Genomic DNA, 9,162 nt, shown 5'->3' with positions numbered 1-9,162 from the left:
AGAGTCAAAATAGAAACTGGCACTAGTTTGGCTCTTCCCATGTGCTTAAAACGCATTAGCATAGTTAATCCTCACAACTCCTGGATAAGGTAGGAACTGCCACTGTGCCCACTCTACAGAGAGACAAACTGAAACAGAGATCAAGTAGTTTAAGTAGATTAGGTAGCTTTGGTCACACAGCTTGTAAGTGACTGCAACAAAGCCAGGAAGATAAAACTAAACTAAAAGGAGAGACAAGAGTAGAGGAAGGGGACAGAGGTTGGGGGAGAAGGAAGAATTGGGGTATGAAATTGACCAAATTGTGTTATGAGTATGTATGAATATGTAACAACGAACGATGCATAATTCCACTATTATGCATAATTATTATGTACAAATAAAAATGAAAACAAGAAAAAAGAAAACAAAAGACAGTTTTCTTTGGGGTCGCAACCAAACTCTACCATGTCATTCTATGAGACAGGTTGTTAAGTGTCTGGTAAGTGCTCGGGGACATGGAAACCCTCCCCAACGGAAGTTAGGGAAGTCAGTTGCATAAGCCATGTACCTTATTCAGTGTGGTTGGTGCTCCCATAGGCGTATGCCTGGGCAAAGGAGAGGAGTCCCCACTTGCACTTGGTGTGATGAGACAGGAAGATTTCTTGGAGACAGTGACACTGAACTGACTCTTCTAGGAGGGATATGGCTGTGCCAGGTGAAGAAGGATGGAAGGAAGCTCTTCAGCATGAGTCATGCTTTAAAGAAACAAGTCTGAAGTATCTGTAGAATTGTTATGGTGTGATTATGGGGTATCTCCCCCAAAGCTCATGTGTGAGACAATGACGGGATTTTCGGAGGTGAAATGATTAGATTACAAGAGAGTCTTAGCCTAATCAGTGGGTGGCAACTGTAGGCACCTATGGTGTGGCTGGAGGAGGTAGGCCATGGGGTGTGTGCCTTAGGGATTTACATTTTGTCCTTAATGAGCAGAGGCTCTGCTCACTGGTTGCATGTCCTGAGCTGCTTTCCTCTGCCATGGTGTTTTTCCTCATCTTGGGCCAGAGCTATAGAATCAGCCAACATGGATGGAACCTCTGAAACTGTGAGCCAAAATGAACTTTTCCTCCTCTACATTGTTCTCATGGGGTCTTTGCTCACAGTGACAAAAAATAAGCTGATTAGAACAAGATTATAAAGTGTTTATGGCCAGGTGTCTGTTTGTTAGGCATGCTGCAAAGGAAATGGCTTTAAACAGCAGACATTTATTCTCTCAGGCTTCTGGACCCCATCGGTCTACACCATGGTGGAAACAGGGCTGTCCTTTGAAGATGCTGAGTGTGAACCTGCTGCATTAGAGTAGATCTATGACTTACGTTAACCCAGTATGATCTCTTCTTAGCCAATTACATTGCACAGACCCCATTTCCAAGTAAGATTCCAGATCTTAGATGGATGTAAATTTGGGGGATTATTGTTCACCAGTCCAGTGACAGAAACAAAAACTGAGGTTGGAATGGTGGATGAGGGCTCCCACTTACACGCTGCCGTGCAATTTCCTGCATTGCCTGTCTCAGTTGTTAATGAGCTCAAATAAAATCTTGTTTCTGAAGAAGCAGGATAAATTGTAATGTGTATGTAATGTGTGAACTTGGGGGATTTTGTTTTTTTTTTCTTTGTTGTTGGATTACTCATGAGCTCTGATGCCGCCCACAGTTAATCAATTAATCAGCCTGTTTCTATTGAGCATCTATAGAAGTACAGGGGTTTATACTGCAGAAGATAGAAAAAGTATGAAACATGGAGCTTATCAGGTAGCTGGAGAGAAAAGACATACATAAAGCAATTTAAAAACAATTAAGGGCTAATTGTGTCATCCTGGTGTTAATGAAACAGGTGATCAGAGAAGTGATTGGTGGGAGCTGGAGTGTTGAACAATGGCTTTCCCAAAGTAGATTCTTGACAAAATCCTGGAAGACAGAGCAGGATTTGTATGAGTGCTGGGCTCTTGGTGAGGTCCCTGCTGTGCGTAGCCTCCAGGGAAGAATGAGGAGGGCCTTGGGGAGGCCTCCTTCAAAGTCCCCTTTACACTGACTTTTATTCCTTATTTATTTAGAATGGCCCTTTGAAGAAATACCAGTAAAGAGTTCTTTTATATTCAAAATAAGGAATCAAACCCACAACCCAATTATAAATTGAAATTTGTTTAGTATTGGATCTGTTGTGGATAGGTATAGTTACATGCATTTGGTGAAGATACAAATTATTTTCATGGATACAGTTATGAAGTGTTATTTGAAATATGTCTCAAATTTCTCTTTACTGCCTTTAATTATGACAGATTGTTCCCTTCCTTCTTTCTTCCTATCATTCTTTTACTAACTTCTGTACAAACAACTACTTGGGAAGCCAATTAAAGGTGGATAATTTAGGTAATAATATAAACCCCTCATCTTTTCAGTGTGCAGGGGATTGAGCCCAAGCCCTCGCATATGCCACATCCGAGTTTTACCACTCAGGGCTGTACCTGCAGCCCCTAAAATCTCATATTTTTAGGAAACCACATGCATTGTTGGATTCAGAATTTTAGCTGACTATGTCAATTCCAGATTGTCCTGGCCCCAGGGTCAAAGCTGAAGCCTGAAGTAGCTCTGTACAACTTGGGGGAAGAGAGAGAGGGAGAGAGATAGACAGACACAGAGACACTGACTTTGTGGACAGTGTTTCCTTGACCATGAATCAAGTCAGAGTTGTTGGGAGCAAGAACTATTTAGATTTGCTCAGTGGAATCTTGGCTTTACAAACATTTCTCCTCCTCCTCCCCTTTATTCTTCTTTCCTGTGGCCCCAAGCCACTACTCAGCTCACCCACCACTGTGAGTAGGGTCTTGTGAAGCTGGGTTGGGAGCCCTGAGTGCCTTTGGGGAGTGGAGGCAACTGTGTTGGCCAGTAAGTTTAGAAAAAGTGTCTGAAGGTGAACAGAAGCAAGCGCTGGCTGATTTATAGATATTTAAAAAGTACGTGTCAAATAACTAAATATCTGGACTTGGGTAAGAATGGATCTTATAAGAAAGTCTATGGTAATTGACCACATAATCCAGGAGTATCTGAGTATAAAAGCTCAGCTTTGTTCTGTAGGGAGAAGTACAGGGCTAGAAAGAAGTAAGAGGAAATAGGTTCTGGGATGGAGCAAAACATTTCCTAAGTGATAAATAAACTATCATTTTTCATCGGTGCATTATTGGGAGGAGCTGCTGGTGGTGTTGAGGTGGGGGCTTCTGTATTCTAATGCTAGCAAAGCTCTGGATGTTTGCTTCTGCTTAAGGGTGGGACAGAGTTCATGGGCCTTGGAGAAAGGTGGGGAGGGTAACTACAGATTGGTCAAGTCAAGTTAGCATGCATTTTGTCCAGGTTGATTTTTAGTGACCACAAATAGTTCAACTAATTATTTGTGAGACAAAGAATGGGAATTTGAGGGACTGTGTCTAGCCGAGGCCTAGATGAAAAAAGCAGTTGTTCATGATCCTTATCTTAGTCTTATAGAGAAGGATGGGTTTTTGCAGTGATCCCTTTTCATGAGGGATTTCTTATTCTCCAGGAGTGTAGAGCTCAGATAAAGCTCAACATTGTCACCTGGGTGGGACATGACCCAGGGTTGACCTTGCTTGGACAGTTTTAGTAAAGAGAGAACAGCTCAGATGACTTCAAGACAGAAATTTATTTCTCACAGTTCTGGGGCATCTAAGATGAAGGTGCCAATTTGATTCTTGATGAGGTCTCTCTTAGTTTACTGATGGACCCCTTCTTTCTTATCCTCACAGGGCAGTCTGGGTTGTGGGGGGAAGTTGAGATCTCTATCTTTTTCTAATGAAGACTCCAATCCTAATCAGGAGGGTTCTACCCTCAAGACCAAATTACCTCCCAAAGACCAGGCTCCAAATACCATCACATCAGAGACTAAGGCTTCAATATATGAACTTTGGAGGGACACAAACATTCAGTTCATATCAATGTAGATGGTGGGCTGGCTTTTATTAGATATCATCCCAAAAGGCTAATTCAATATAATTATAATGACTGTGATAAGGTTCTAGAAAGTTCTTTTTCTACTGTCCAATAAGTTATTAGAAGGCATTGCTGACTCTTTTCATTTTAGTCCACTGAATATGCAATATCTTTCTAGTGTTTTGTCTTGAACCAATATAGCCAGTTCTCTCTGTAACACTGAGTCTGTTTTCCTCCTTTGTCATAGAATCATATAAGGGACTAATGACATTAAGATTCACCAAGCAATTTGTAAGGGTCCAGATCTTATTTTTTTCTCAAAACACATTTTTATTTGCTCCCTTCTAGAGGTCTTCACGTGTTCAGCCTTTCTTCTTCTCACTATTTAGAAAATTTTTTAAAATTAGTGTGTATTTTTCATTGTCCCTACAAATGGAAAATAAGGCCCTAGACAAAATTTTAAATCAGTCATTGTCATGTATTGAGAGTCTACATTCAGGGAAGAAAGGATGGAAGTCCCTAACTGAAAACTGGTGACCACCACATCACTGTGCCATCATCACAGGGAGTTTTGTTTTATTTATTTTTTGAAAGAGGTATTGATGATACACTTTTGAAAAGAGTCATGGTGACTAATGAAAAAACATTATATATTGTCATTTTCTTGAGATGATTAATGCCTTTACTACTGACACAGAGTATTTTCTTACTATGGAGAGACTGATTTCATGATCAGAAGAGAAAGGAGATACAAAAAAATATCAGCTTCCCTACTCCGTCCCTCAGTCACTCAGAGGTAAAAAGTTATCCTCCTAGAGATACTTCATATGTAAATAAGTAAATATATTCATTTCCTATATTTTACACATATTTTGGTATAATGTGTACACGGTTCTGCTTTTGCTTTTTTTTTAACCTAATGAAGATACATATTGTGGAGAACATACTAAAACAAAGTAAAAGTGTGTGTGTGTGTGTGTGTGTGTATGTGTGTACACAGGCACACAATGGATCCTCTTTATTCACAGATCATGTAATTGCAAATGTTCCCACTTACTAAAAGTTGTTTGTAAGCCCCAACCAATACTTGCATATTTTTGTGGTCATTCACAGATATGCCTCTAGAAGTAAAGAATTCAAGTCATTCAACATGCATGTTCCCAGATGAAGTCAAACAAGATGATGCTCTGCCTTCTTGTATCAGCACATACTATAAACAAGTGTCCTTCTTGAAATCTATTTAGTGTATTTTTCACATTTCTTTGCCTTTTGATGATTTCACTATTTAAAATATTCCCAAGCACAGGGCTGAAAAGCTGTCCAATATTCCTAGGTGCTGGAAGTCTATGATATATCTTAGAGAGAAAAAATACCTGTGCTAAATAAGCATGAGTTATAGTTCCATTGGCCATTAGTTCAATGATGAAGAATCAATAATAAATATTAAATAATGTGTTGTTTAGCAAAAACATGCATAAACAGGTTATGTATTAACTGATTAGTATAAATGTGATCAGAGGCTTGCAGGAATCTTGTGTTTCTCCTGGGAACAATGATTCAGTATTTGCTAATCTAGTATTCACAGTGATTTCATAGTATCTAACTACCACAAATAGTGGGGAATCTTCTGTAAGAGTATCTTAACACATTTACATAAATGCATACATGTATATGTGTGGTTGAATCTATCTATTCAATAATATTCCATTGTATAGATAGCCCATAATTTATACAGTCTCTTCCTGATAGATATTTGGGGTTTTGTTATCACTTGCAAATAAAAAGAATGCCATGGTGAATAAATATGCATGCCCTTTTCCCAATATATACACAAAAATAAATAGTAAATAAATATATGTAGTCATATATTTTCATATACATATATGTAAGTATATACACACACACTCATCTATCTATCTATCTATCTATCTATCTATCTATCATCTATCCATCTCTTAGGTGTGGGTCTCCTAGAAGTGTAATTGCTAGGTCAAAACATAGGTGTCTTTGTAATTTTGATAGCTACTACTCAACTGTCTTTGTAGAGACCACACTCATGTACACTGCCTGGAACTGCCAGTACCTACCATCTCTTGGAACACCTTTGTCCATAAGCCAGGCAGAGGCATGGTACACATGTGGCTTTTCTTCATGTTTTCTAACACAAACTCACAGAGCCTTATTTCTGAGGTTGGCACTGTGCAGAGGTCCCTACAGGAGAAGCAGGGGTAAAAGATATATGCATATGGGTCCCACTCTTTGGGTCTCTTCAGTGCAATATAGAGCTTCTACAGTCTGGTTAGAGACAGACCTGCTGTTCCCATCAAGAAGACCTGAAGAACAACTGGAAAATCAATAGGCATGAATTAGTATTCATTCATGTACCCTCCAGTCTTTAGTCAGGAGTCAGAAATTAACCACTGGCCAAATTCAGCCACTTCCTGTTTTTGCAAAGTCTGCAAGCTAAGAATGGTTTTTACACTTCAAGTGTTCAGAAAAAAAAATCTAAAATGAGGATAACATACATTGTGACACATACAAATTACATGCATTTCAAATTTTAATGTCCATAAATAAAGTGTTATTGGAATACAGCCACCCTCATTCCTTTATGTTATATCTATACCTGCTTTTTTGCCACAGTGGCACAGTTGAACCGTTGTGACAGAGACCATATGTCCCAAAAGCCTGAAATATTTACTCTTTGGCCTTTTACAGAAACTGATTGCTCATCTCTATCTGAAGTGGATCAATCCTGGGGAGAAAAATGGGGTTGCCATTCCTCTAGGTGTGGGTCTCCTTACTCTCGGGGCACAGCAGACTTCAACGTGGCTTCACCAGCTCTCCCTTTGCAGAATGTTAATTTTTAATTGGCCAGGAAGTTGAAGGTTTGGCCGAATGGGAAGCATCATTTCAGCCCCTGATATAGCATCTGCATTGTTGCTACTTTGCTTTTATTTCTCTATTGGTGCAGATAATTTGAAATCCATGATCAGGTTATGTGGTAAGAATTTGAAGCTTGAAACACTATAGATGCAATAAGGATAATTTGTGTCTTATGTCAGGGATATACCAAAGCTAATTTATGGCAACCAAGATTCCTGAATTTCCAGGGTAGTCCTATTTGAATATTGTTTCTTGTTATTAAAAGTCATCTTTCCAAGCTACATCCAAAAACAGAATGAAAAACTTTTGTCATATGGATACAAATATACAGATAATACAGTCATGCAAAATTGACATTTTGATCAATTTGCACTGCATATACAATGGTGGTCCCGTAAGATTATAGCACTTAGTGATGTAGCCATTTTCATTTGTGTAAGTACATGATATGATGTTTGCACAGAGACCAAATAGTATCCCTGGTTTAAGTGATGCATGAATTTAAATGGGAAAAATATATAAAGCAGCACTTTTCACTGATGCAAGAGTTCAGTCTCTGCTTTAGCTAAACATGACTTTCTAGGTATGAGACTGATTCTTTAGCTTGGGATTCTAGTTTGAAACTCCTTTATGCTAACATGCATAGTTATTATTTCTGTTTAGAATCTGACACAGAGGTGAGGAAAGAAGGATTCTCTGAAAAGACAGCTGTGAAAGTTATTTTTTAACCTGTAGAGATATTTTAATGGGTTTTTGATATCTATAAAGTCTTATGCCTGAATCTCCTCCCCCCATATCTGTAACTCCATTATTATTTTCTGGACATATTGTTGTATACATTATCTTGTCAGCATGCTACTTATTAAGCCTTCTTTATATGTCAGGCCCTATAGAAAATACTTAATAAATATTTCATTTGAAGTTCACAAATATTGTATGAGTAAAGATCTTTATTGCCTTTGTTTAAAAGGTATGAAGACTCAATCTCTTTTTGTTAACTTTTTAAAACTATTTATTTTTTGGTTGTAACTGGACACAATATCTTTATTTTATTTTATTTATTTATTTTTACATAGTGCTGAGGATTGAACCCAGGGCTTCCCATGTGCTAGGCGAGCGCTCTACCACTGAGTCACAATCCCAGCCCCAAGACTCAATCTTAACTCAAGCATTTTGTTCAAAATCACATACTCTATAAGCAATACTACCTAGATTCAAACTCAATACAGTTTGGCTTTATAGCCTGACATTACTATTACTATGTATATGTATCTTTACACATTTATTCTTTCATTTAAGAGGTATTAATCAACTATATACCAAGAGTTAGGTACTATGTTAATTTCTGAGGAGTTAATGGTGGATGAAATAGATATAGTTACATTTTATAGTATTTGCAGGAATAATGAGGAAAGTAGATATTGATTTTAAAAAAATATACAAACATATCAATAAAGAAAAATAATGAACAACCTTGGGACAGGAAATCCACAAGGTCTTTGGGATCAGGAGAGACATTCATGAACAGATGATATTTAAATTGAATTTGGAAGATAACTAGTTCATAAATAAGTAAAGAAGTGAGGGGTGGGGAGGACAATTCCTGGAAGAGGGAGCAGTCTAGGCCTGCTCCCTGCAGTTAGAGAAGGCATGGTATACTTTATAGTGGAAAAAGAAAGCCAGTGTGGCTGGTGTTTGAGGTAGAAGTTGGCAGTGATATGAGATTCAGAGAATGGAGTGACAGAAAGAAGAGTCAAGGTGAGCTGTCAAATGTCAGGCTCACAATAGTCCACTGAGACAGTGTGTCCTTGGAGAAGAGTAATGGCAGCAGTGAAAAATGAGAAAGAAAGGGAATAATTAGGTAGGTAAATTTGATGAATTGGATGATACATGTGAAGGAGAAGGAGGTTTCTCAATGACTTTTAGGTTCAGAACTTGTGCAACTGGAAGGATGCTGCCCTGTCCTCCAGCCACAGTAGTTTTGATCTTCAAGGTCATGACTGCAGACAGCAGAAAGACTCAAGAAGCCAGGAGGAGGCAAGGAAAACCCTCTCTCCAGGTTGTTGCAGGTGGATCCAGACTCAGTGGGACTGAACTTTCATAACGGTACAGTGTGTCTCCAGCCTAGGGGATACAAGGGACAGAGACAAGGAACTAGGTGAACTTTTGTCCTGAGAGCTTTTTCTCAGTTGAGGATTTCTACTTCTATGATGGAGGGGGAACCAAGGCAGGGCAAACCTTGTAGGAGTTAGTGGGGGGTCCCACAGAGGCACACTGTAGAGGCACACACTACAGG

Source organism: Ictidomys tridecemlineatus, chromosome 14 (assembly GCF_052094955.1).
Source record: "Ictidomys tridecemlineatus isolate mIctTri1 chromosome 14, mIctTri1.hap1, whole genome shotgun sequence".
Classification (NCBI taxonomy): Eukaryota; Metazoa; Chordata; class Mammalia; order Rodentia; family Sciuridae; genus Ictidomys; species Ictidomys tridecemlineatus.
This window is presented reverse-complemented; position numbering follows the sequence as displayed.